Below are 23,151 nucleotides of genomic sequence, written 5' to 3' on the forward strand. Positions count from 1 at the left end.
TTATTGCGGCCACAACGCAAGGTACTAACCACGATACGATCACGGCTGTGCCCCTCTCTGTAATTCTCTCATGAAAAACACTATTGTTTGAGTAGGAAAAAACAAAGATTAGTAAAGATTAGTAATAAAACCAAGGGTCTTTTAATGCCGTGACCAGGATTCGAACCTGGGTTTTTGCGGCCACAACACAAGGTACTAACCACTATACGATCACGGCTGTGCCCCTTTCTTTAATTCTCTTATGAAAAACACTTTTGTTTGAGTAGGAAAAAACAAAGATTAATAATAAAACCAAGGGTCTTTTAATGCCGTGACCAGGATTCGAACCTGGGTTATTGCGGCCACAACGCAAGGTACTAACCACTATACGATCACGGCTGTGCCCCTCTCTCTAATTCTCTTATGAAAAGCACTTTTGTTTGAGTAGGAAAAAACAAAGATTAATAATAAAACCAAGGGTCTTATAATGCCGTGACCAGGATTCGAACCTGGGTTATTGCGGCCACAACTTAGGGTACAAACCACTATACGATTACGGCTGTGCCCCTCTCTGTAATTCTCTTATGTAAATACTTTTGTTTGAGTAGGAAAAAACAAAGATTAATAATAAAACAAGGGCTTTCAATGCCGTGACCAGGATTCGAACCTGGGTTATTGCGGTCACAACGCAATGTACTAACCACTATACGAACACGGCTGTGCCCCTCTCTGTAATTCTCTTAAGTAAATACTTTTGATTGAGTAGGAAAAAACAAAGATTAATAATAAAACAAGGGTCTTTCAATGCCATGACCAGGATTCGAACCTGGGTTATTGCGGCCACAACTCAAGGTACTATACGATCACGGCTGGGCCCCTCTCTGCAATTCTATTACGAAAAACACTTTTGTTTGAGTAGGAAAAAACAAAGATTAATAATAAAACCAAGGGTCTTTTAATGCCGTGACCAGGATTCGAACCTGGGTTATTGCGGCCACAACACAAGGTACTAACCACTATACGATCACGGCTGTGCCCTTCTCTGTAATTCTCTTTTGAAAAACACTTTTGTTTGAGTAGGAAAAAACAAAGATTAGTAAAGATTAGTAATAAAACCAAGGGTCGTTTAATGCCGTGACCAGGATTCGAACCTGGGTTATTGCGGCCACAACGCAAGGTACTAACCACTATACGATCACGGCTGTGAACCTGTCTGTAATTCTCTTATGAAAAACACTTTTGTTTGAGTAGGAAAAAACAAAGATTAATAATAAAACCACGGGTCTTTTAATGCCGTGACCAGGATTCGAACCTGGGTTATTGCGGCCACAACGCAAGGTACTAACCACTATACGATCACGGCTGTGCCCCTCTCTGTAATTCTCTTATGAAAAACACTTTTGTTTGAGTAGGAAAAAACAAAGATTAATAATAGAACCAAGGGTCTTTTATTGCCGTGACCAGGATTCGAACCTGGGTTATTGCGGCCACAACGCAAGGTACTAACCACGATACGATCACGGCTGTGCCCCTCTCTGTAATTCTCTCATGAAAAACACTATTGTTTGAGTAGGAAAAAACAAAGATTAGTAAAGATTAGTAATAAAACCAAGGGTCTTTTAATGCCGTGACCAGGATTCGAACCTGGGTTTTTGCGGCCACAACACAAGGTACTAACCACTATACGATCACGGCTGTGCCCCTTTCTCTAATTCTCTTATGAAAAACACTTTTGTTTGAGTAGGAAAAAACAAAGATTAATAATAAAACCAAGGGTCTTTTAATGCCGTGACCAGGATTCGAACCTGGGTTATTGCGGCCACAACGCAAGGTACTAACCACTATACGATCACGGCTGTGCCCCTCTCTCTAATTCTCTTATGAAAAGCACTTTTGTTTGAGTAGGAAAAAACAAAGATTAATAATAAAACCAAGGGTCTTTTAATGCCGTGACCAGGATTCGAACCTGGGTTATTGCGGTCACAACGCAATGTACTAACCACTATACGAACACGGCTGTGCCCCTCTCTGTAATTCTCTTAAGTAAATACTTTTGATTGAGTAGGAAAAAACAAAGATTAATAATAAAACAAGGGTCTTTCAATGCCATGACCAGGATTCGAACCTGGGTAATTGCGGCCACAACTCAAGGTACTATACGATCACGGCTGGGCCCCTCTCTGCAATTCTATTACGAAAAACACTTTTGTTTGAGTAGGAAAAAACAAAGATTAATAATAAAACCAAGGGTCTTTTAATGCCGTGACCAGGATTCGAACCTGGGTTATTGCGGCCACAACACAAGGTACTAACCACTATACGATCACGGCTGTGCCCTTCTCTGTAATTCTCTTTTGAAAAACACTTTTGTTTGAGTAGGAAAAAACAAAGATTAGTAAAGATTAGTAATAAAACCAAGGGTCGTTTAATGCCGTGACCAGGATTCGAACCTGGGTTATTGCGGCCACAACGCAAGGTACTAACCACTATACGATCACGGCTGTGAACCTGTCTGTAATTCTCTTATGAAAAACACTTTTGTTTGAGTAGGAAAAAACAAAGATTAATAATAAAACCAGGGGTCTTTTAATGCCGTGACCAGGATTCGAACCTGGGTTATTGCGGCCACAACGCAAGGTACTAACCACTATACGATCACGGCTGTGCCCCTCTCTGTAATTCTCTTATGAAAAACACTTTTGTTTGAGTAGGAAAAAACAAAGATTAATAATAGAACCAAGGGTCTTTTATTGCCGTGACCAGGATTCGAACCTGGGTTATTGCGGCCACAACGCAAGGTACTAACCACGATACGATCACGGCTGTGCCCCTCTCTGTAATTCTCTCATGAAAAACACTATTGTTTGAGTAGGAAAAAACAAAGATTAGTAAAGATTAGTAATAAAACCAAGGGTCTTTTAATGCCGTGACCAGGATTCGAACCTGGGTTTTTGCGGCCACAACACAAGGTACTAACCACTATACGATCACGGCTGTGCCCCTTTCTCTAATTCTCTTATGAAAAACACTTTTGTTTGAGTAGGAAAAAACAAAGATTAATAATAAAACCAAGGGTCTTTTAATGCCGTGACCAGGATTCGAACCTGGGTTATTGCGGCCACAACACAAGGTACTAACCACTATACGATCACGGCTGTGCCCTTCTCTGTAATTCTCTTTTGAAAAACACTTTTGTTTGAGTAGGAAAAAACAAAGATTAGTAAAGATTAGTAATAAAACCAAGGGTCGTTTAATGCCGTGACCAGGATTCGAACCTGGGTTATTGCGGCCACAACGCAAGGTACTAACCACTATACGATCACGGCTGTGAACCTGTCTGTAATTCTCTTATGAAAAACACTTTTGTTTGAGTAGGAAAAAACAAAGATTAATAATAAAACCAGGGGTCTTTTAATGCCGTGACCAGGATTCGAACCTGGGTTATTGCGGCCACAACGCAAGGTACTAACCACTATACGATCACGGCTGTGCCCCTCTCTGTAATTCTCTTATGAAAAACACTTTTGTTTGAGTAGGAAAAAACAAAGATTAATAATAGAACCAAGGGTCTTTTATTGCCGTGACCAGGATTCGAACCTGGGTTATTGCGGCCACAACGCAAGGTACTAACCACGATACGATCACGGCTGTGCCCCTCTCTGTAATTCTCTCATGAAAAACACTATTGTTTGAGTAGGAAAAAACAAAGATTAGTAAAGATTAGTAATAAAACCAAGGGTCTTTTAATGCCGTGACCAGGATTCGAACCTGGGTTTTTGCGGCCACAACACAAGGTACTAACCACTATACGATCACGGCTGTGCCCCTTTCTCTAATTCTCTTATGAAAAACACTTTTGTTTGAGTAGGAAAAAACAAAGATTAATAATAAAACCAAGGGTCTTTTAATGCCGTGACCAGGATTCGAACCTGGGTTATTGCGGCCACAACGCAAGGTACTAACCACTATACGATCACGGCTGTGCCCCTCTCTCTAATTCTCTTATGAAAAGCACTTTTGTTTGAGTAGGAAAAAACAAAGATTAATAATAAAACCAAGGGTCTTTTAATGCCGTGACCAGGATTCGAACCTGGGTTATTGCGGCCACAACGCAGGGTACAAACCACTATACGATTACGGCTGTGCCCCTCTCTGTAATTCTCTTATGTAAATACTTTTGTTTGAGTAGGAAAAAACAAAGATTAATAATAAAACAAGGGCTTTCAATGCCGTGACCAGGATTCGAACCTGGGTTATTGCGGTCACAACGCAATGTACTAACCACTATACGAACACGGCTGTGCCCCTCTCTGTAATTCTCTTAAGTAAATACTTTTGTTTGAGTAGGAAAAAACAAAGATTAATAATAAAACAAGGGTCTTTCAATGCCATGACCAGGATTCGAACCTGGGTTATTGCGGCCACAACTCAAGGTACTATACGATCACGGCTGGGCCCCTCTCTGCAATTCTATTATGAAAAACACTTTTGTTTGAGTAGGAAAAAACAAAGATTAATAATAAAACCAAGGGTCTTTTAATGCCGTGACCAGGATTCGAACCTGGGTTATTGCGGCCACAACGCAAGGTACTAACCACTATACGATCACGGCTGTGCCCATCTCTGTAATTCTCTCATGAAATACACTTTTGTTTGATTAGGAAAAAACAAAGATTAATAATAAAACCAAGGGTCTTTTAATGCCGGGACCAGGATTCGAACCTGGGTTATTGCGGCCACAACGCAAGGTACTAACCATTATACGATCAAGGCTCTGCCCCTCTCTGTAATTCTCTTATGTAAAACACTTTTGTTTGAGTAGGAAAAAACAAAGATTAATAATAGAACCAAGGGTCTTTTAATGCCGTGACCAGGAATCGAACCTGGGTTATTGCGGCCACAACGCAAGGTACTAAACACTATGCGAACACGGCTGTGCCCATCTCTGTAATTCTCTTATGTAAAACACTTTTGTTTGAGTAGGAAAAAACAAAGATTAATAATAGAACCAAGGGTCTTTTAATGCCGTGACCAGGATTCGAACCTGGGTTATTGCGGCCACAACGCAATGTACTAATGTACTAACCACTATACGAACACGGCTGTGCCCCTCTCTGTAATTCTCTTATGTAAATACTTTTGTTTGAGTAGGAAAAAACAAAGATTAATAATAAAACAAGGGTCCTTTAATGCCGTGACCAGGATTCGAACCTGGGTTATTGCGGCCACAACTCAAGGTACTAACCACTATACGATCACGGCTGGGCCCCTCCCTGTAATTCTATTATGAAAAACACTTTTGTTTGAGTAGGAAAAAACAAAGATTAATAATAGAACTAAGGGTCTTTTAATGCCGTGACCAGGAATCGAACCTGGGTTATTGCGGCCACAACGCAAGGTACTAAACACTATACGAACATTGCTGTGCCCATCTCTGTAATTCTCTTATGTAAAACACTTTTGTTTGAGTAGGAAAAAACAAAGATTAATAATAGAACCAAGGGTCTTTTAATGCCGTGACCAGGATTCGAACCTGTGTTATTGCGGCCACAACGCAATGTACTAACCACTATACGAACACGGCTGTGCCCCTCTCTGTAATTCTCTTATGTAAATACTTTTGTTTAAGTAGGAAAAAACAAAGATTAATAATAAAAGAAGGGTCCTTTAATGCCGTGACCAGGATTCGAACCTGGGTTATTGCGGCCACAACTCAAGGTACTAACCACTATCCGATCACGGCTGGGCCCCTCTCTGTAATTCTGTTATGAAAAACACTTTTGTTTGAGTAGGAAAAAACAAAGATTAATAATAAAACCAAGGGTCTTTTAATGCCGTGACCAGGATTCGAACCTGGGTTATTGCGGCCACAACGCAAGGTACTAACCACTATGCGATCACGGCTTTGCCCCTCCCTGTAACTCTATTATGAAATACACCTTTGTTTCAGTAGGAAAAAACAAAGATTAATAATAAAACCAAGGGTCTTTTTATGCCGTGACCAGGATTCGAACCTGGGTTATTGCGGCCACAACGCAAGGTACTAACCACTATACGATCACGGCTGTGACCCTCTCTGTAATTCTCTTTTAAAAAACACTTTTGTTTGAGTTGGAAAAAACAAAGATTAATAATAAAACCAAGGGTCTTTTTATGCCGTGACCAGGATTCGAACCTGGGTTATTGCTGCCACAACGCAAGGTACTAACCTCTATACGATCACGGCTGTGCCCCTCTCTGTAATTCTCTCATGAAATACACTTTTGTTTGAGTAGGAAAAAACAAAGATTAATAATAAAACCAAGGGTCTTTTAATGCCGTGACCAGGATTCGAACCTGGGTTACTTCGGCCACAACGCATGGTACTAACCACTATACGATCACGGCTGTGCCCCTCTCTCTAATTCTCTTATGAAAAGCACTTTTGTTTGAGTAGGAAAAAACAAAGATTAATAATAAAACCAAGGGTCTTTTAATGCCGTGACCAGGATTCGAACCTGGGTTACTTCGGCCACAACGCATGGTACAAACCACTATACGATTACGGCTGTGCCCCTCTCTGTAATTCTCTTATGTAAATACTTTTGTTTGAGTAGGAAAAAACAAAGATTAATAATAAAACAAGGGCTTTCAATGCCGTGACCAGGATTCGAACCTGGGTTATTGCGGTCACAACGCAATGTACTAACCACTATACGAACACGGCTGTGCCCCTCTCTGTAATTCTCTTAAGTAAATACTTTTGTTTGAGTAGGAAAAAACAAAGATTAATAATAAAACAAGGGTCTTTCAATGCCATGACCAGGATTCGAACCTGGGTTATTGCGGCCACAACTCAAGGTACTATACGATCACGGCTGGGCCCCTCTCTGCAATTCTATTATGAAAAACACTTTTGTTTGAGTAGGAAAAAACAAAGATTAATAATAAAACCAAGGGTCTTTTAATGCCGTGACCAGGATTCGAACCTGGGTTATTGCGGCCATAACGCAAGGTACTAACCACTATACGATCACGGCTGTGCCCATCTCTGTAATTCTCTCATGAAATACACTTTTGTTTGATTAGGAAAAAACAAAGATTAATAATAAAACCAAGGGTCTTTTAATGCCGGGACCAGGATTCGAACCTGGGTTATTGCGGCCACAACGCAAGGTACTAACCATTATACGATCAAGGCTGTGCCCCTCTCTGTAATTCTCTTATGTAAAACACTTTTGTTTGAGTAGGAAAAAACAAAGATTAATAATAGAACCAAGGGTCTTTTAATGCCGTGACCAGGAATCGAACCTGGGTTATTGCGGCCACAACGCAAGGTACTAAACACTATACGAACACGGCTGTGCCCATCTCTGTAATTCTCTTATGTAAAACACTTTTGTTTGAGTAGGAAAAAACAAAGATTAATAATAGAACCAAGGGTCTTTTAATACCGTGACCAGGATTCGAACCTGGGTTATTGCGGCCACAACGCAATGTACTAACCACTATACGAACACGGCTGTGCCCCTCTCTGTAATTCTCTTATGTAAATACTTTTGTTTGAGTAGGAAAAAACAAAGATTAATAATAAAACAAGGGTCCTTTAATGCCGTGACCAGGATTCGAACCTGGGTTATTGCGGCCACAACTCAAGGTACTAACCACTATACGATCACGGCTGGGCCCCTCCCTGTAATTCTATTATGAAAAACACTTTTGTTTGAGTAGGAAAAAACAAAGATTAATAATAGAACAAAGGGTCTTTTAATGCCGTGACCAGGAATCGAACCTGGGTTATTGCGGCCACAACGCAAGGTACTAAACACTATACGAACATTGCTGTGCCCATCTCTGTAATTCTCTTATGTAAAACACTTTTGTTTGAGTAGGAAAAAACAAAGATTAATAATAGAACCAAGGGTCTTTTAATGCCGTGACCAGGATTCGAACCTGTGTTATTGCGGCCACAACGCAATGTACTAACCACTATACGAACACGGCTGTGCCCCTCTCTGTAATTCTCTTATGTAAATACTTTTGTTTAAGTAGGAAAAAACAAAGATTAATAATAAAAGAAGGGTCCTTTAATGCCGTGACCAGGATTCGAACCTGGGTTATTGCGGCCACAACTCAATGTACTAACCACTATACGATCACGGCTGGGCCCCTCTCTGTAATTCTGTTATGAAAAACACTTTTGTTTGAGTAGGAAAAAACAAAGATTAATAATAAAACCAAGGGTCTTTTAATGCCGTGACCAGGATTCGAACCTGGGTTATTGCGGCCACAACGCAAGGTACTAACCACTATGCGATCACGGCTTTGCCCCTCCCTGTAACTCTATTATGAAAAACACCTTTGTTTCAGTAGGAAAAAACAAAGATTAATAATAAAACCAAGGGTCTTTTTATGCCGTGACCAGGATTCGAACCTGGGTTATTGCGGCCACAACGCAAGGTACTAACCACTATACGATCACGGCTGTGACCCTCTCTGTAATTCTCTTTTAAAAAACACTTTTGTTTGAGTTGGAAAAAACAAAGATTAATAATAAAACCAAGGGTCTTTTTATGCCGTGACCAGGATTCGAACCTGGGTTATTGCTGCCACAACGCAAGGTACTAACCTCTATACGATCACGGCTGTGCCCCTCTCTGTAATTCTCTCATGAAATACACTTTTGTTTGAGTATTAAAAAACAAAGATTAATAATAAAACCAACGGTCTTTTAATGCCGTGACCAGGATTCGAACCTGGGTTACTTCGGCCACAACGCATGGTACTAACCACTATACGATCACGGCTGTGCCCCTCTCTGTAATTCTCTCATGAAATACACTTTTGTTTGAGTAGGAAAAAACAAAGATTAATAATAAAACCAAGGGTCTTTTAATGCCGTGACCAGGATTCGAACCTGGGTTATTGCGGCCACAACGCAAGGTTCTAACCACTATGCGATCACGGCTGTGCCCCTCCCTGTAACTCTATTATGAAAAACACCTTTGTTTGAGTAGGAAAAAACAAAGATTAATAATAAAACCAAGGGTTTTTTTATGCCGTGACCAGGATTCGATCCTGGGTTATTGCGGCCACAACGCAAGGTACTAACCACTATACGATCACGGCTGTGACCCTCTCCGTAATTCTCTTTTAAAAAACACTTTTGTTTGAGTTGGAAAAAACAAAGATTAATAATAAAACCAAGGGTCTTTTTATGCCGTGACCAGGATTCGAACCTGGGTTATTGCTGCCACTACGCAAGGTACTAACCTCTATACGATCACGGCTGTGCCCCTCTCTGTACTTCTCTCATGAAATACACTTTTGTTTGAGTAGGAAAAAACAAAGATTATATAGTAATGAAACCAAGGGTCTTTTAACGCCGTGACCAGGATTCGAACCTGGGTTATTGCGTCCAAAACTCAAGGTACTAACCATTATACGATCAAGGCTGTGCCCCTCTCTTTAATTCTTTTATGAAAAACACTTTTGTTTGTGTAGGAAAAAACAAAGATTAATAATAAAACCAAGGGTCTTTTAATGCCGTGACCAGGATTCGAACCTGGGTTACTGCGGCCACAACGCATGGTACTAACCACTATACGATCACGGCTGTGCCCCTCTCTGTAATTCTCTCATGAAATACACTTTTGTTTGAGTAGGAAAAAACAAAGATTAATAATAAAACCAAGGGTCTTTTAATGCCGTGACCAGGATTCGAACCTGGGTTACTTCGGCCACAACGCATGGTACTAACCACTATACGATCACGGCTGTGCCCCTCTCTCTAATTCTCTTATGAAAAGCACTTTTGTTTGAGTAGGAAAAAACAAAGATTAATAATAAAACCAAGGGTCTTTTAATGCCGTGACCAGGATTCGAACCGGGGTTATTTCGGCCACAACGCAGGGTACAAACCATTATACGATTACGGCTGTGCCCCTCTCTGTAATTCTCTTATGTAAATACTTTTGTTTGAGTAGGAAAAAACAAAGATTAATAATAAAACAAGGGCTTTCAATGCCGTGACCAGGATTCGAACCTGGGTTATTGCGGTCACAACGCAATGTACTAACCACTATACGAACACGGCTGTGCCCCTCTCTGTAATTCTCTTAAGTAAATACTTTTGTTTGAGTAGGAAAAAACAAAGATTAATAATAAAACAAGGGTCTTTCAATGCCATGACCAGGATTCGAACCTGGGTTATTGCGGCCACAACTCAAGGTACTGTACGATCACGGCTGGGCCCCTCTCTGCAATTCTATTATGAAAAACACTTTTGTTTGAGTAGGAAAAAACAAAGATTAATAATAAAACCAAGGGTCTTTTAATGCCGTGACCAGGATTCGAACCTGGGTTATTGCGGCCATAACGCAAGGTACTAACCACTATACGATCACGGCTGTGCCCATCTCTGTAATTCTCTCATGAAATACACTTTTGTTTGATTAGGAAAAAACAAAGATTAATAATAAAACCAAGGGTCTTTTAATGCCGGGACCAGGATTCGAACCTGGGTTATTGCGGCCACAACGCAAGGTACTAACCATTATACGATCAAGGCTGTGCCCCTCTCTGTACTTCTCTTATGTAAAACACTTTTGTTTGAGTAGGAAAAAACAAAGATTAATAATAGAACCAAGGGTCTTTTAATGCCGTGACCAGGAATCGAACCTGGGTTATTGCGGCCACAACGCAAGGTACTAAACACTATACGAACACGGCTGTGCCCATCTCTGTAATTCTCTTATGTAAAACACTTTTGTTTGAGTAGGAAAAAACAAAGATTAATAATAGAACCAAGGGTCTTTTAATGCCGTGACCAGGATTCGAACCTGTGTTATTGCGGCCACAACGCAATGTACTAACCACTATACGAACACGGCTGTGCCCCTCTCTGTAATTCTCTTATGTAAATACTTTTGTTTAAGTAGGAAAAAACAAAGATTAATAATAAAAGAAGGGTCCTTTAATGCCGTGACCAGGATTCGAACCTGGGTTATTGCGGCCACAACTCAATGTACTAACCACTATACGATCACGGCTGGGCCCCTCTCTGTAATTCTGTTATGAAAAACACTTTTGTTTGAGTAGGAAAAAACAAAGATTAATAATAAAACCAAGGGTCTTTTAATGCCGTGACCAGGATTCGAACCTGGGTTATTGCGGCCACAACGCAAGGTACTAACCACTATGCGATCACGGCTTTGCCCCTCCCTGTAACTCTATTATGAAAAACACCTTTGTTTGAGTAGGAAAAAACAAAGATTAATAATAAAACCAAGGGTTTTTTTATGCCGTGACCAGGATTCGATCCTGGGTTATTGCGGCCACAACGCAAGGTACTAACCACTATACGATCACGGCTGTGACCCTCTCCGTAATTCTCTTTTAAAAAACACTTTTGTTTGAGTTGGAAAAAACAAAGATTAATAATAAAACCAAGGGTCTTTTTATGCCGTGACCAGGATTCGAACCTGGGTTATTGCTGCCACTACGCAAGGTACTAACCTCTATACGATCACGGCTGTGCCCCTCTCTGTACTTCTCTCATGAAATACACTTTTGTTTGAGTAGGAAAAAACAAAGATTATATAGTAATGAAACCAAGGGTCTTTTAACGCCGTGACCAGGATTCGAACCTGGGTTATTGCGTCCAAAACTCAAGGTACTAACCATTATACGATCAAGGCTGTGCCCCTCTCTTTAATTCTTTTATGAAAAACACTTTTGTTTGTGTAGGAAAAAACAAAGATTAATAATAAAACCAAGGGTCTTTTAATGCCGTGACCAGGATTCGAACCTGGGTTACTGCGGCCACAACGCATGGTACTAACCACTATACGATCACGGCTGTGCCCCTCTCTGTAATTCTCTCATGAAATACACTTTTGTTTCAGTAGGAAAAAACAAAGATTAATAATAAAACCAAGGGTCTTTTAATGCCGTGACCAGGATTCGAACCTGGGTTACTTCGGCCACAACGCATGGTACTAACCACTATACGATCACGGCTGTGCCCCTCTCTCTAATTCTCTTATGAAAAGCACTTTTGTTTGAGTAGGAAAAAACAAAGATTAATAATAAAACCAAGGGTCTTTTAATGCCGTGACCAGGATTCGAACCGGGGTTATTTCGGCCACAATGCAGGGTACAAACCACTATACGATTACGGCTGTGCCCCTCTCTGTAATTCTTTTATGTAAATACTTTTGTTTGAGTAGGAAAAAACAAAGATTAATAATAAAACAAGGGCTTTCAATGCCGTGACCAGGATTCGAACCTGGGTTATTGCGGTCACAACGCAATGTACTAACCACTATACGAACACGGCTGTGCCCCTCTCTGTAATTCTCTTAAGTAAATACTTTTGTTTGAGTAGGAAAAAACAAAGATTAATAATAAAACAAGGGTCTTTCAATGCCATGACCAGGATTCGAACCTGGGTTATTGCGGCCACAACTCAAGGTACTAAACGATCACGGCTGGGCCCCTCTCTGCAATTCTATTATGAAAAACACTTTTGTTTGAGTAGGAAAAAACAAAGATTAATAATAAAACCAAGGGTCTTTTAATGCCGTGACCAGGATTCGAACCTGGGTTATTGCGGCCATAACGCAAGGTACTAACCACTATACGATCACGGCTGTGCCCATCTCTGTAATTCTCTCATGAAATACACTTTTGTTTGATTAGGAAAAAACAAAGATTAATAATAAAACCAAGGGTCTTTTAATGCCGGGACCAGGATTCGAACCTGGGTTATTGCGGCCACAACGCAAGGTTCTAACCATTATACGATCAAGGCTGTGCCCCTCTCTGTAATTCTCTTATGTAAAACACTTTTGTTTGAGTAGGAAAAAACAAAGATTAATAATAGAACCAAGGGTCTTTTAATGCCGTGACCAGGAATCGAACCTGGGTTATTGCGGCCACAACGCAAGGTACTAAACACTATACGAACACGGCTGTGCCCATCTCTGTAATTCTCTTATGTAAAACACTTTTGTTTGAGTAGGAAAAAACAAAGATTAATAATAGAACCAAGGGTCTTTTAATGCCGTGACCAGGATTCGAACCTGTGTTATTGCGGCCACAACGCAATGTACTAACCACTATACGAACACGGCTGTGCCCCTCTCTGTAAATCTCTTATGTAAATACTTTTGTTTAAGTAGGAAAAAACAAAGATTAATAATAAAAGAAGGGTCCTTTAATGCCGTGACCAGGATTCGAACCTGGGTTATTGCGGCCACAACTCAATGTACTAACCACTATACGATCACGGCTGGGCCCCTCTCTGTAATTCTGTTATGAAAAACACTTTTGTTTGAGTAGGAAAAAACAAAGATTAATAATAAAACCAAGGGTCTTTTAATGCCGTGACCAGGATTCGAACCTGGGTTATTGCGGCCACAACGCAAGGTACTAACCACTATGCGATCACGGCTTTGCCCCTCCCTGTAACTCTATTATGAAAAACACCTTTGTTTCAGTAGGAAAAAACAAAGATTAATAATAAAACCAAGGGTCTTTTTATGCCGTGACCAGGATTCGAACCTGGGTTATTGCGGCCACAACGCAAGGTACTAACCACTATACGATCACGGCTGTGACCCTCTCTGTAATTCTCTTTTAAAAAACACTTTTGTTTGAGTTGGAAAAAACAAAGATTAATAATAAAACCAAGGGTCTTTTTATGCCGTGACCAGGATTCGAACCTGGGTTATTGCTGCCACAACGCAAGGTACTAACCTCTATACGATCACGGCTGTGCCCCTCTCTGTAATTCTCTCATGAAATACACTTTTGTTTGAGTATTAAAAAACAAAGATTAATAATAAAACCAACGGTCTTTTAATGCCGTGACCAGGATTCGAACCTGGGTTACTTCGGCCACAAGCATGGTACTAACCACTATACGATCACGGCTGTGCCCCTCTCTGTAATTCTCTCATGAAATACACTTTTGTTTGAGTAGGAAAAAACAAAGATTAATAATAAAACCAAGGGTCTTTTAATGCCGTGACCAGGATTCGAACCTGGGTTATTGCGGCCACAACGCAAGGTTCTAACCACTATGCGATCACGGCTGTGCCCCTCCCTGTAACTCTATTATGAAAAACACCTTTGTTTGAGTAGGAAAAAACAAAGATTAATAATAAAACCAAGGGTTTTTTTATGCCGTGACCAGGATTCGATCCTGGGTTATTGCGGCCACAACGCAAGGTACTAACCACTATACGATCACGGCTGTGACCCACTCCGTAATTCTCTTTTAAAAAACACTTTTGTTTGAGTTGGAAAAAACAAAGATTAATAATAAAACCAAGGGTCTTTTTATGCCGTGACCAGGATTCGAACCTGGGTTATTGCTGCCACAACGCAAGGTACTAACCTCTATACGATCACGGCTGTGCCCCTCTCTGTACTTCTCTCATGAAATACACTTTTGTTTGAGTAGGAAAAAACAAAGATTATATAGTGATGAAACCAAGGGTCTTTTAATGCCGTGACCAGGATTCGAACCTGGGTTATTGCGTACAAAACTCAAGGTACTAACCATTATACGATCAAGGCTGTGCCCCTCTCTTTAATTCTTTTATGAAAAACACTTTTGTTTGAGTAGGGAAAAACAAAGATTAATAATAAAACCAAGGGTCTTTTTATGCCGTGACCAGGATTCGAACCTGGGTTATTGCCGCCACAACGCAAGGTACTAACCTCTATACGATCACGGCTGTGCCCCTCTCTGTAATTCTCTCATGAAATACACTTTTGTTTGAGTATTAAAAAACAAAGATTAATAATAAAACCAACGGTCTTTTAATGCCGTGACCAGGATTCGAACCTGGGTTACTTCGGCCACAACGCATGGTACTAACCACTATACGATCACGGCTGTGCCCCTCTCTGTAATTCTCTCATGAAATACACTTTTGTTTGAGTAGGAAAAAACAAAGATTAATAATAAAACCAAGGGTGTTTTAATGCCGTGACCAGGATTCGAACCTGGGTTATTGCGGCCACAACGCAAGGTACTAACCACTATACGATCACAGCTGTGCCCCTCTCTATATTTTTCTTATGTAAAACACTTTTGTTTGAGTAGGAAAAAACAAAGATTAATAATAGAACCAAGGGTCTTTTATTGCCGTGACCAGGATTCGATCCTGGGTTATTGCGGCCACAACGCAAGGTACTAACCACTATACGATCACGGCTGTGACCCTCTCCGTAATTCTCTTTTAAAAAACACTTTTGTTTGAGTTGGAAAAAACAAAGACTAATAATAAAACCAAGGGTCTTTTTATGCCGTGACCAGGATTCGAACCTGGGTTATTGCTGCCACAACGCAAGGTACTAACCTCTATACGATCACGGCTGTGCCCCTCTCTGTACTTCTCTCATGAAATACACTTTTGTTTGAGTAGGAAAAAACAAAGATTATATAGTAATGAAACCAAGGGTCTTTTAATGCCGTGACCAGGATTCGAACCTGGGTTATTGCGTCCAAAACTCAAGGTACTAACCATTATACGATCAAGGCTGTGCCCCTCTCTTTAATTCTTTTATGAAAAACACTTTTGTTTGAGTAGGGAAAAACAAAGATTAATAATAAAACCAAGGGTCTTTTAATGCCGTGACCAGGATTCGAACCTGGGTTATTGCCGCCACAACGCAAGTTACTAACCACTATACGATCACGGCTGGGCCCCTCTCTGTAATTCTCTTATGAAAAACACTTTTGTTTGAGTAGGGAAAAACAAAGATTAATAATAAAACCATGGGTGTTTTAATGCCGTGACCAGGATTCGAACCTGGGTTATTGCGGCCACAACGCAAGGTACTAACCACTATACGATCACAGCTGTGCCCCTCTCTGTAATTCTCTTATGTAAAACACTTTTGTTTGAGTAGGAAAAAACAAAGATTAATAATAAAACCAAGGGTGTTTTAATGCCGTGACCAGGATTCGAACCTGGGTTATTGCGGCCACAACGCAAGGTACTAACCACTATACGATCACAGCTGTGCCCCTCTCTATATTTTTCTTATGTAAAACACTTTTGTTTGAGTAGGAAAAAACAAAGATTAATAGTAGAACCAAGGGTCTTTTATTGCCGTGACCAGGATTCGAACCTGGGTTATTGCGGCCACAACGCAAGGTACTAACCTCTATACGATCACGGCTGGGCCCCTCTCTGTAATTCTCTCATGAAAAACACTTTTGTTTGAGTAGGAAAAAACAAAGATTAGTAATAAAACCAAGGGTCTTTTAATGCCGCGACCAGGATTCGAACCTGGGTTATTGCGGCCACAACGCAAGGTACTATACGATCACGGCTGGGCCCCTCTCTGCAATTCTATTATGAAAAACACTTTTGTTTGAGTAGGAAAAAACAAAGATTAATAATAAAACCAAGGGTCTTTTAATGCCGTGACCAGGATTCGAACCTGGGTTATTGCGGCCATAACGCAAGGTACTAACCACTATACGATCACGGCTGTGCCCATCTCTGTAATTCTCTCATGAAATACACTTTTGTTTGATTAGGAAAAAACAAAGATTAATAATAAAACCAAGGGTCTTTTAATGCCGGGACCAGGATTCGAACCTGGGTTATTGCGGCCACAACGCAAGGTACTAACCATTATACGATCAAGGCTGTGCCCCTCTCTGTACTTCTCTTATGTAAAACACTTTTGTTTGAGTAGGAAAAAACAAAGATTAATAATAGAACCAAGGGTCTTTTAATGCCGTGACCAGGAATCGAACCTGGGTTATTGCGGCCACAACGCAAGGTACTAAACACTATACGAACACGGCTGTGCCCATCTCTGTAATTCTCTTATGTAAAACACTTTTGTTTGAGTAGGAAAAAACAAAGATTAATAATAGAACCAAGGGTCTTTTAATGCCGTGACCAGGATTCGAACCTGTGTTATTGCGGCCACAACGCAATGTACTAACCACTATACGAACACGGCTGTGCCCCTCTCTGTAATTCTCTTATGTAAATACTTTTGTTTAAGTAGGAAAAAACAAAGATTAATAATAAAAGAAGGGTCCTTTAATGCCGTGACCAGGATTCGAGCCTGGGTTATTGCGGCCACAACTCAATGTACTAACCACTATACGATCACGGCTGGGCCCCTCTCTGTAATTCTGTTATGAAAAACACTTTTGTTTGAGTAGGAAAAAACAAAGATTAATAATAAAACCAAGGGTCTTTTAATGCCGTGACCAGGATTCGAACCTGGGTTATTGCGGCCACAACGCAAGGTACTAACCACTATGCGATCACGGCTTTGCCCCTCCCTGTAACTCTATTATGAAAAACACCTTTGTTTGAGTAGGAAAAAACAAAGATTAATAATAAAACCAAGGGTTTTTTTATGCCGTGACCAGGATTCGATCCTGGGTTATTGCGGCCACAACGCAAGGTACTAACCACTATACGATTACGGCTGTGACCCTCTCCGTAATTCTCTTTTAAAAAACACTTTTGTTTGAGTTGGAAAAAACAAAGATTAATAATAAAACCAAGGGTCTTTTTATGCCGTGACCAGGATTCGAACCTGGGTTATTGCTGCCACTACGCAAGGTACTAACCTCTATACGATCACGGCTGTGCCCCTCTCTGTACTTCTCTCATGAAATACACTTTTGTTTGAGTAGGAAAAAACAAAGATTATATAGTAATGAAACCAAGGGTCTTTTAACGCCGTGACCAGGATTCGAACCTGGGTTATTGCGTCCAAAACTCAAGGTACTAACCATTATACGATCAAGGCTGTGCCCCTCTCTTTAATTCTTTTATGAAAAACACTTTTGTTTGTGTAGGAAAAAACAAAGATTAATAATAAAACCAAGGGTCTTTTAATGCCGTGACCAGGATTCGAACCTGGGTTACTGCGGCCACAACGCATGGTACTAACCACTATACGATCACGGCTGTGCCCCTCTCTGTAATTCTCTCATGAAATACACTTTTGTTTGAGTAGGAAAAAACAAAGATTAATAATAAAACCAAGGGTCTTTTAATGCCGTGACCAGGATTCGAACCTGGGTTACTTCGGCCACAACGCATGGTACTAACCACTATACGATCACGGCTGTGCCCCTCTCTCTAATTCTCTTATGAAAAGCACTTTTGTTTGAGTAGGAAAAAACAAAGATTAATAATAAAACCAAGGGTCTTTTAATGCCGTGACCAGGATTCGAACCGGGGTTATTTCGGCCACAATGCAGGGTACAAACCACTATACGATTACGGCTGTGCCCCTCTCTGTAATTCTCTTATGTAAATACTTTTGTTTGAGTAGGAAAAAACAAAGATTAATAATAAAACAAGGGCTTTCAATGCCGTGACCAGGATTCGAACCTGGGTTATTGCGGTCACAACGCAATGTACTAACCACTATACGAACACGGCTGTGCCCCTCTCTGTAATTCTCTTAAGTAAATACTTTTGTTTGAGTAGGAAAAAACAAAGATTAATAATAAAACAAGGGTCTTTCAATGCCATGACCAGGATTCGAACCTGGGTTATTGCGGCCACAACTCAAGGTACTATACGATCACGGCTGGGCCCCTCTCTGCAATTCTATTATGAAAAACACTTTTGTTTGAGTAGGAAAAAACAAAGATTAATAATAAAACCAAGGGTCTTTTAATGCCGTGACCAGGATTCGAACCTGGGTTATTGCGGCCATAACGCAAGGTACTAACCACTATACGATCACGGCTGTGCCCATCTCCGTAATTCTCTCATGAAATACACTTTTGTTTGATTAGGAAAAAACAAAGATTAATAATAAAACCAAGGGTCTTTTAATGCCGGGACCAGGATTCGAACCTGGGTTATTGCGGCCACAACGCAAGGTACTAACCATTATACGATCAAGGCTGTGCCCCTCTCTGTAATTCTCTTATGTAAAACACTTTTGTTTGAGTAGGAAAAAACAAAGATTAATAATAGAACCAAGGGTCTTTTAATGCCGTGACCAGGAATCGAACCTGGGTTATTGCGGCCACAACGCAAGGTACTAAACACTATACGAACACGGCTGTGCCCATCTCTGTAATTCTCTTATGTAAAACACTTTTGTTTGAGTAGGAAAAAACAAAGATTAATAATAGAACCAAGGGTCTTTTAATGCCGTGACCAGGATTCGAACCTGTGTTATTGCGGCCACAACGCAATGTACTAACCACTATACGAACACGGCTGTGCCCCTCTCTGTAATTCTCTTATGTAAATACTTTTGTTTAAGTAGGAAAAAACAAAGATTAATAATAAAAGAAGGGTCCTTTAATGCCGTGACCAGGATTCGAACCTGGGTTATTGCGGCCACAACTCAATGTACTAACCACTATACGATCACGGCTGGGCCCCTCTCTGTAATTCTGTTATGAAAAACACTTTTGTTTGAGTAGGAAAAAACAAAGATTAATAATAAAACCAAGGGTCTTTTAATGCCGTGACCAGGATTCGAACCTGGGTTATTGCGGCCACAACGCAAGGTACTAACCACTATGCGATCACGGCTTTGCCCCTCCCTGTAACTCTATTATGAAAAACACCTTTGTTTCAGTAGGAAAAAACAAAGATTAATAATAAAACCAAGGGTCTTTTTATGCCGTGACCAGGATTCGAACCTGGGTTATTGCGGCCACAACGCAAGGTACTAACCACTATACGATCACGGCTGTGACCCTCTCTGTAATTCTCTTTTAAAAAACACTTTTGTTTGAGTTGGAAAAAACAAAGATTAATAATAAAACCAAGGGTCTTTTTATGCCGTGACCAGGATTCGAACCTGGGTTATTGCTGCCACAACGCAAGGTACTAACCTCTATACGATCACGGCTGTGCCCCTCTCTGTAATTCTCTCATGAAATACACTTTTGTTTGAGTATTAAAAAACAAAGATTAATAATAAAACCAACGGTCTTTTAATGCCGTGACCAGGATTCGAACCTGGGTTACTTCGGCCACAACGCATGGTACTAACCACTATACGATCACGGCTGTGCCCCTCTCTGTAATTCTCTCATGAAATACACTTTTGTTTGAGTAGGAAAAAACAAAGATTAATAATAAAACCAAGGGTCTTTTAATGCCGTGACCAGGATTCGAACCTGGGTTATTGCGGCCACAACGCAAGGTTCTAACCACTATGCGATCACGGCTGTGCCCCTCCCTGTAACTCTATTATGAAAAACACCTTTGTTTGAGTAGGAAAAAACAAAGATTAATAATAAAACCAAGGGTTTTTTTATGCCGTGACCAGGATTCGATCCTGGGTTATTGCGGCCACAACGCAAGGTACTAACCACTATACGATCACGGCTGTGACCCACTCCGTAATTCTCTTTTAAAAAACACTTTTGTTTGAGTTGGAAAAAACAAAGATTAATAATAAAACCAAGGGTCTTTTTATGCCGTGACCAGGATTCGAACCTGGGTTATTGCTGCCACAACGCAAGGTACTAACCTCTATACGATCACGGCTGTGCCCCTCTCTGTACTTCTCTCATGAAATACACTTTTGTTTGAGTAGGAAAAAACAAAGATTATATAGTGATGAAACCAAGGGTCTTTTAATGCCGTGACCAGGATTCGAACCTGGGTTATTGCGTACAAAACTCAAGGTACTAACCATTATACGATCAAGGCTGTGCCCCTCTCTTTAATTCTTTTATGAAAAACACTTTTGTTTGTGTAGGAAAAAACAAAGATTAATAATAAAACCAAGGGTCTTTTAATGCCGTGACCAGGATTCGAACCTGGGTTATTGCCGCCACAACGCAAGTTACTAACCACTATACGATCACGGCTGGGCCCCTCTCTGTAATTCTCTTATGAAAAACACTTTTGTTTGAGTAGGAAAAAACAAAGATTAATAATAAAACCATGGGTGTTTTAATGCCGTGACCAGGAATCGAACCTGGGTTATTGCGGCCACAACGCAAGGTACTAACCACTATACGATCACGGCTGTGAACCTGTCTGTAATTCTCTTATGAAAAACACTTTTGTTTGAGTAGGAAAAAACAAAGATTAATAATAAAACCAAGGGTGTTTTAATGCCGTGACCAGGATTCGAACCTGGGTTATTGCGGCCACAACGCAAGGTACTAACCACTATACGATCACAGCTGTGCCCCTCTCTATATTTTTCTTATGTAAAACACTTTTGTTTGAGTAGGAAAAAACAAAGATTAATAATAGAACCAAGGGTCTTTTATTGCCGTGACCAGGATTCGATGCTGGGTTATTGCGGCCACAACGCAAGGTACTAACCACTATACGATCACGGCTGTGACCCTCTCCGTAATTCTCTTTTAAAAAACACTTTTGTTTGAGTTGGAAAAAACAAAGACTAATAATAAAACCAAGGGTCTTTTTATGCCGTGACCAGGATTCGAACCTGGGTTATTGCTGCCACAACGCAAGGTACTAACCTCTATACGATCACGGCTGTGCCCCTCTCTGTACTTCTCTCATGAAATACACTTTTGTTTGAGTAGGAAAAAACAAAGATTATATAGTAATGAAACCAAGGGTCTTTTAATGCCGTGACCAGGATTCGAACCTGGGTTATTGCGTCCAAAACTCAAGGTACTAACCATTATACGATCAAGGCTGTGCCCCTCTCTTTAATTCTTTTATGAAAAACACTTTTGTTTGAGTAGGGAAAAACAAAGATTAATAATAAAACCAAGGGTCTTTTAATGCCGTGACCAGGATTCGAACCTGGGTTATTGCCGCCACAACGCAAGTTACTAACCACTATACGATCACGGCTGGGCCCCTCTCTGTAATTCTCTTATGAAAAACACTTTTGTTTGAGTAGGGAAAAACAAAGATTAATAATAAAACCATGGGTGTTTTAATGCCGTGACCAGGATTCGAACCTGGGTTATTGCGGCCACAACGCAAGGTACTAACCACTATACGATCACAGCTGTGCCCCTCTCTGTAATTCTCTTATGTAAAACACTTTTGTTTGAGTAGGAAAAAACAAAGATTAATAATAAAACCAAGGGTGTTTTAATGCCGTGACCAGGATTCGAACCTGGGTTATTGCGGCCACAACGCAAGGTACTAACCACTATACGATCACAGCTGTGCCCCTCTCTATATTTTTCTTATGTAAAACACTTTTGTTTGAGTAGGAAAAAACAAAGATTAATAGTAGAACCAAGGGTCTTTTATTGCCGTGACCAGGATTCGAACCTGGGTTATTGCGGCCACAACGCAAGGTACTAACCTCTATACGATCACGGCTGGGCCCCTCTCTGTAATTCTCTCATGAAAAACACTTTTGTTTGAGTAGGAAAAAACAAAGATTAGTAATAAAACCAAGGGTCTTTTAATGCCGCGACCAGGATTCGAACCTGGGTTATTGCGGCCACAACGCAAGGTACTAACCACTATACGATCACGGCTGTGAACCTGTCTGTAATTCTCTTATGAAAAACACTTTTGTTTGAGTAGGGAAAAACAAAGATTACTAATAAAACCAAGGGTCTTTTAATGCCGTGACCAGGATTCGAACCTGGGTTATTGCCGCCACAACGCAAGGTACTAACCACTATACGATCACGGCTGGGCCCCTCTCTGTAATTCTCTTATGAAAAACACTTTTGTTTGAGTAGGAAAAAACAAAGATTAATAATAAAACCAAGGGTGTTTTAATGCCGTGACCAGGATTCGAACCTGGGTTATTGCGGCCACAACGCAAGGTACTAACCACTATACGATCACAGCTGTGCCCGTCTCTGTAATTCTCTTATGTAAAACACTTTTGTTTGAGTAGGAAAAAACAAAGATTAATAATAGAACCAAGGGTCTTTTATTGCCGTGACCAGGATTCGAACCTGGGTTATTGCGGCCACAACGCAAGGTACTAACCTCTATGCGATTACGGCTGTGCCCCTCTCTGTAATTCTCTTATGTAAATACTTTTGTTTGAGTAGGAAAAAACAAAGATTAGTAATAAAACCAAGGGTCTTTTAATGCCGCGACCAGGATTCGAACCTGGGTTATTGCGGCCACAACTCAAGGTACTAACCACTATACGATCACGGCTGTGCCCCTCTCTGTAACTCTATTATGAAAAACACCTTTGTTTGAGTAGGAAAAAAACAAAGATTAATAATAAAACCAAGGG

General features: G+C 40.5%; 49 non-coding genes across 49 annotated transcripts; all 49 read right to left on the minus strand.

Moving 5' to 3' along the window:
• Window positions 1-145: 145 nt before the first annotated feature.
• TRNAH-GUG (transfer RNA histidin (anticodon GUG)) lies at window positions 146-217 on the minus strand. Its single transcript has one exon. It is a non-coding gene; the product is annotated as a tRNA-His (tRNA).
• Window positions 218-306: 89 nt separating this feature from the next.
• TRNAH-GUG (transfer RNA histidin (anticodon GUG)) lies at window positions 307-378 on the minus strand. Its single transcript has one exon. It is a non-coding gene; the product is annotated as a tRNA-His (tRNA).
• Window positions 379-625: 247 nt separating this feature from the next.
• TRNAH-GUG (transfer RNA histidin (anticodon GUG)) lies at window positions 626-697 on the minus strand. Its single transcript has one exon. It is a non-coding gene; the product is annotated as a tRNA-His (tRNA).
• A 241-nt stretch (window positions 698-938) lies between these two features.
• TRNAH-GUG (transfer RNA histidin (anticodon GUG)) lies at window positions 939-1,010 on the minus strand. Its single transcript has one exon. It is a non-coding gene; the product is annotated as a tRNA-His (tRNA).
• A 99-nt stretch (window positions 1,011-1,109) lies between these two features.
• TRNAH-GUG (transfer RNA histidin (anticodon GUG)) lies at window positions 1,110-1,181 on the minus strand. Its single transcript has one exon. It is a non-coding gene; the product is annotated as a tRNA-His (tRNA).
• An 89-nt stretch (window positions 1,182-1,270) lies between these two features.
• TRNAH-GUG (transfer RNA histidin (anticodon GUG)) lies at window positions 1,271-1,342 on the minus strand. Its single transcript has one exon. It is a non-coding gene; the product is annotated as a tRNA-His (tRNA).
• Window positions 1,343-1,602: 260 nt separating this feature from the next.
• Window positions 1,603-1,674, minus strand: TRNAH-GUG (transfer RNA histidin (anticodon GUG)). The gene has a single exon. It is a non-coding gene; the product is annotated as a tRNA-His (tRNA).
• An 89-nt stretch (window positions 1,675-1,763) lies between these two features.
• Window positions 1,764-1,835, minus strand: TRNAH-GUG (transfer RNA histidin (anticodon GUG)). Its single transcript has one exon. It is a non-coding gene; the product is annotated as a tRNA-His (tRNA).
• An 89-nt stretch (window positions 1,836-1,924) lies between these two features.
• Window positions 1,925-1,996, minus strand: TRNAH-GUG (transfer RNA histidin (anticodon GUG)). The gene has a single exon. It is a non-coding gene; the product is annotated as a tRNA-His (tRNA).
• Window positions 1,997-2,237: 241 nt separating this feature from the next.
• On the minus strand, window positions 2,238-2,309 carry TRNAH-GUG (transfer RNA histidin (anticodon GUG)). Its single transcript has one exon. It is a non-coding gene; the product is annotated as a tRNA-His (tRNA).
• Window positions 2,310-2,408: 99 nt separating this feature from the next.
• Window positions 2,409-2,480, minus strand: TRNAH-GUG (transfer RNA histidin (anticodon GUG)). The gene has a single exon. It is a non-coding gene; the product is annotated as a tRNA-His (tRNA).
• Window positions 2,481-2,569: 89 nt separating this feature from the next.
• On the minus strand, window positions 2,570-2,641 carry TRNAH-GUG (transfer RNA histidin (anticodon GUG)). The gene has a single exon. It is a non-coding gene; the product is annotated as a tRNA-His (tRNA).
• Window positions 2,642-2,901: 260 nt separating this feature from the next.
• Window positions 2,902-2,973, minus strand: TRNAH-GUG (transfer RNA histidin (anticodon GUG)). Its single transcript has one exon. It is a non-coding gene; the product is annotated as a tRNA-His (tRNA).
• Window positions 2,974-3,062: 89 nt separating this feature from the next.
• Window positions 3,063-3,134, minus strand: TRNAH-GUG (transfer RNA histidin (anticodon GUG)). Its single transcript has one exon. It is a non-coding gene; the product is annotated as a tRNA-His (tRNA).
• Window positions 3,135-3,233: 99 nt separating this feature from the next.
• On the minus strand, window positions 3,234-3,305 carry TRNAH-GUG (transfer RNA histidin (anticodon GUG)). The gene has a single exon. It is a non-coding gene; the product is annotated as a tRNA-His (tRNA).
• An 89-nt stretch (window positions 3,306-3,394) lies between these two features.
• Window positions 3,395-3,466, minus strand: TRNAH-GUG (transfer RNA histidin (anticodon GUG)). Its single transcript has one exon. It is a non-coding gene; the product is annotated as a tRNA-His (tRNA).
• A 260-nt stretch (window positions 3,467-3,726) lies between these two features.
• TRNAH-GUG (transfer RNA histidin (anticodon GUG)) lies at window positions 3,727-3,798 on the minus strand. The gene has a single exon. It is a non-coding gene; the product is annotated as a tRNA-His (tRNA).
• Window positions 3,799-3,887: 89 nt separating this feature from the next.
• TRNAH-GUG (transfer RNA histidin (anticodon GUG)) lies at window positions 3,888-3,959 on the minus strand. The gene has a single exon. It is a non-coding gene; the product is annotated as a tRNA-His (tRNA).
• Window positions 3,960-4,206: 247 nt separating this feature from the next.
• TRNAH-GUG (transfer RNA histidin (anticodon GUG)) lies at window positions 4,207-4,278 on the minus strand. The gene has a single exon. It is a non-coding gene; the product is annotated as a tRNA-His (tRNA).
• A 241-nt stretch (window positions 4,279-4,519) lies between these two features.
• On the minus strand, window positions 4,520-4,591 carry TRNAH-GUG (transfer RNA histidin (anticodon GUG)). Its single transcript has one exon. It is a non-coding gene; the product is annotated as a tRNA-His (tRNA).
• A 1,381-nt stretch (window positions 4,592-5,972) lies between these two features.
• Window positions 5,973-6,044, minus strand: TRNAH-GUG (transfer RNA histidin (anticodon GUG)). The gene has a single exon. It is a non-coding gene; the product is annotated as a tRNA-His (tRNA).
• Window positions 6,045-6,613: 569 nt separating this feature from the next.
• On the minus strand, window positions 6,614-6,685 carry TRNAH-GUG (transfer RNA histidin (anticodon GUG)). Its single transcript has one exon. It is a non-coding gene; the product is annotated as a tRNA-His (tRNA).
• Window positions 6,686-6,926: 241 nt separating this feature from the next.
• Window positions 6,927-6,998, minus strand: TRNAH-AUG (transfer RNA histidin (anticodon AUG)). The gene has a single exon. It is a non-coding gene; the product is annotated as a tRNA-His (tRNA).
• Window positions 6,999-8,049: 1,051 nt separating this feature from the next.
• TRNAH-GUG (transfer RNA histidin (anticodon GUG)) lies at window positions 8,050-8,121 on the minus strand. The gene has a single exon. It is a non-coding gene; the product is annotated as a tRNA-His (tRNA).
• A 250-nt stretch (window positions 8,122-8,371) lies between these two features.
• Window positions 8,372-8,443, minus strand: TRNAH-GUG (transfer RNA histidin (anticodon GUG)). The gene has a single exon. It is a non-coding gene; the product is annotated as a tRNA-His (tRNA).
• Window positions 8,444-9,502: 1,059 nt separating this feature from the next.
• Window positions 9,503-9,574, minus strand: TRNAH-GUG (transfer RNA histidin (anticodon GUG)). Its single transcript has one exon. It is a non-coding gene; the product is annotated as a tRNA-His (tRNA).
• Window positions 9,575-9,982: 408 nt separating this feature from the next.
• TRNAH-GUG (transfer RNA histidin (anticodon GUG)) lies at window positions 9,983-10,054 on the minus strand. Its single transcript has one exon. It is a non-coding gene; the product is annotated as a tRNA-His (tRNA).
• Window positions 10,055-10,295: 241 nt separating this feature from the next.
• On the minus strand, window positions 10,296-10,367 carry TRNAH-AUG (transfer RNA histidin (anticodon AUG)). The gene has a single exon. It is a non-coding gene; the product is annotated as a tRNA-His (tRNA).
• Window positions 10,368-10,937: 570 nt separating this feature from the next.
• On the minus strand, window positions 10,938-11,009 carry TRNAH-GUG (transfer RNA histidin (anticodon GUG)). The gene has a single exon. It is a non-coding gene; the product is annotated as a tRNA-His (tRNA).
• Window positions 11,010-11,746: 737 nt separating this feature from the next.
• TRNAH-GUG (transfer RNA histidin (anticodon GUG)) lies at window positions 11,747-11,818 on the minus strand. The gene has a single exon. It is a non-coding gene; the product is annotated as a tRNA-His (tRNA).
• A 408-nt stretch (window positions 11,819-12,226) lies between these two features.
• Window positions 12,227-12,298, minus strand: TRNAH-GUG (transfer RNA histidin (anticodon GUG)). The gene has a single exon. It is a non-coding gene; the product is annotated as a tRNA-His (tRNA).
• A 241-nt stretch (window positions 12,299-12,539) lies between these two features.
• Window positions 12,540-12,611, minus strand: TRNAH-AUG (transfer RNA histidin (anticodon AUG)). Its single transcript has one exon. It is a non-coding gene; the product is annotated as a tRNA-His (tRNA).
• A 570-nt stretch (window positions 12,612-13,181) lies between these two features.
• On the minus strand, window positions 13,182-13,253 carry TRNAH-GUG (transfer RNA histidin (anticodon GUG)). The gene has a single exon. It is a non-coding gene; the product is annotated as a tRNA-His (tRNA).
• A 250-nt stretch (window positions 13,254-13,503) lies between these two features.
• TRNAH-GUG (transfer RNA histidin (anticodon GUG)) lies at window positions 13,504-13,575 on the minus strand. The gene has a single exon. It is a non-coding gene; the product is annotated as a tRNA-His (tRNA).
• Window positions 13,576-14,955: 1,380 nt separating this feature from the next.
• Window positions 14,956-15,027, minus strand: TRNAH-GUG (transfer RNA histidin (anticodon GUG)). Its single transcript has one exon. It is a non-coding gene; the product is annotated as a tRNA-His (tRNA).
• Window positions 15,028-15,764: 737 nt separating this feature from the next.
• On the minus strand, window positions 15,765-15,836 carry TRNAH-GUG (transfer RNA histidin (anticodon GUG)). Its single transcript has one exon. It is a non-coding gene; the product is annotated as a tRNA-His (tRNA).
• Window positions 15,837-15,925: 89 nt separating this feature from the next.
• On the minus strand, window positions 15,926-15,997 carry TRNAH-GUG (transfer RNA histidin (anticodon GUG)). Its single transcript has one exon. It is a non-coding gene; the product is annotated as a tRNA-His (tRNA).
• A 404-nt stretch (window positions 15,998-16,401) lies between these two features.
• On the minus strand, window positions 16,402-16,473 carry TRNAH-AUG (transfer RNA histidin (anticodon AUG)). Its single transcript has one exon. It is a non-coding gene; the product is annotated as a tRNA-His (tRNA).
• Window positions 16,474-17,852: 1,379 nt separating this feature from the next.
• TRNAH-GUG (transfer RNA histidin (anticodon GUG)) lies at window positions 17,853-17,924 on the minus strand. Its single transcript has one exon. It is a non-coding gene; the product is annotated as a tRNA-His (tRNA).
• A 408-nt stretch (window positions 17,925-18,332) lies between these two features.
• On the minus strand, window positions 18,333-18,404 carry TRNAH-GUG (transfer RNA histidin (anticodon GUG)). The gene has a single exon. It is a non-coding gene; the product is annotated as a tRNA-His (tRNA).
• Window positions 18,405-18,645: 241 nt separating this feature from the next.
• TRNAH-AUG (transfer RNA histidin (anticodon AUG)) lies at window positions 18,646-18,717 on the minus strand. The gene has a single exon. It is a non-coding gene; the product is annotated as a tRNA-His (tRNA).
• Window positions 18,718-19,287: 570 nt separating this feature from the next.
• TRNAH-GUG (transfer RNA histidin (anticodon GUG)) lies at window positions 19,288-19,359 on the minus strand. The gene has a single exon. It is a non-coding gene; the product is annotated as a tRNA-His (tRNA).
• A 250-nt stretch (window positions 19,360-19,609) lies between these two features.
• Window positions 19,610-19,681, minus strand: TRNAH-GUG (transfer RNA histidin (anticodon GUG)). Its single transcript has one exon. It is a non-coding gene; the product is annotated as a tRNA-His (tRNA).
• A 1,220-nt stretch (window positions 19,682-20,901) lies between these two features.
• TRNAH-GUG (transfer RNA histidin (anticodon GUG)) lies at window positions 20,902-20,973 on the minus strand. Its single transcript has one exon. It is a non-coding gene; the product is annotated as a tRNA-His (tRNA).
• Window positions 20,974-21,062: 89 nt separating this feature from the next.
• Window positions 21,063-21,134, minus strand: TRNAH-GUG (transfer RNA histidin (anticodon GUG)). The gene has a single exon. It is a non-coding gene; the product is annotated as a tRNA-His (tRNA).
• A 737-nt stretch (window positions 21,135-21,871) lies between these two features.
• TRNAH-GUG (transfer RNA histidin (anticodon GUG)) lies at window positions 21,872-21,943 on the minus strand. Its single transcript has one exon. It is a non-coding gene; the product is annotated as a tRNA-His (tRNA).
• Window positions 21,944-22,032: 89 nt separating this feature from the next.
• Window positions 22,033-22,104, minus strand: TRNAH-GUG (transfer RNA histidin (anticodon GUG)). Its single transcript has one exon. It is a non-coding gene; the product is annotated as a tRNA-His (tRNA).
• Window positions 22,105-22,354: 250 nt separating this feature from the next.
• Window positions 22,355-22,426, minus strand: TRNAH-GUG (transfer RNA histidin (anticodon GUG)). Its single transcript has one exon. It is a non-coding gene; the product is annotated as a tRNA-His (tRNA).
• A 250-nt stretch (window positions 22,427-22,676) lies between these two features.
• Window positions 22,677-22,748, minus strand: TRNAH-GUG (transfer RNA histidin (anticodon GUG)). The gene has a single exon. It is a non-coding gene; the product is annotated as a tRNA-His (tRNA).
• Between the last annotated feature and the right edge of the window lie 403 nt (window positions 22,749-23,151).

This window comes from Phalangium opilio, unplaced genomic scaffold (genome assembly GCF_054372755.1).
Source record: "Phalangium opilio isolate 3A_F unplaced genomic scaffold, DU_Popi_V2 ptg000017l_1, whole genome shotgun sequence".
Taxonomy (NCBI): domain Eukaryota; kingdom Metazoa; phylum Arthropoda; class Arachnida; order Opiliones; family Phalangiidae; genus Phalangium; species Phalangium opilio.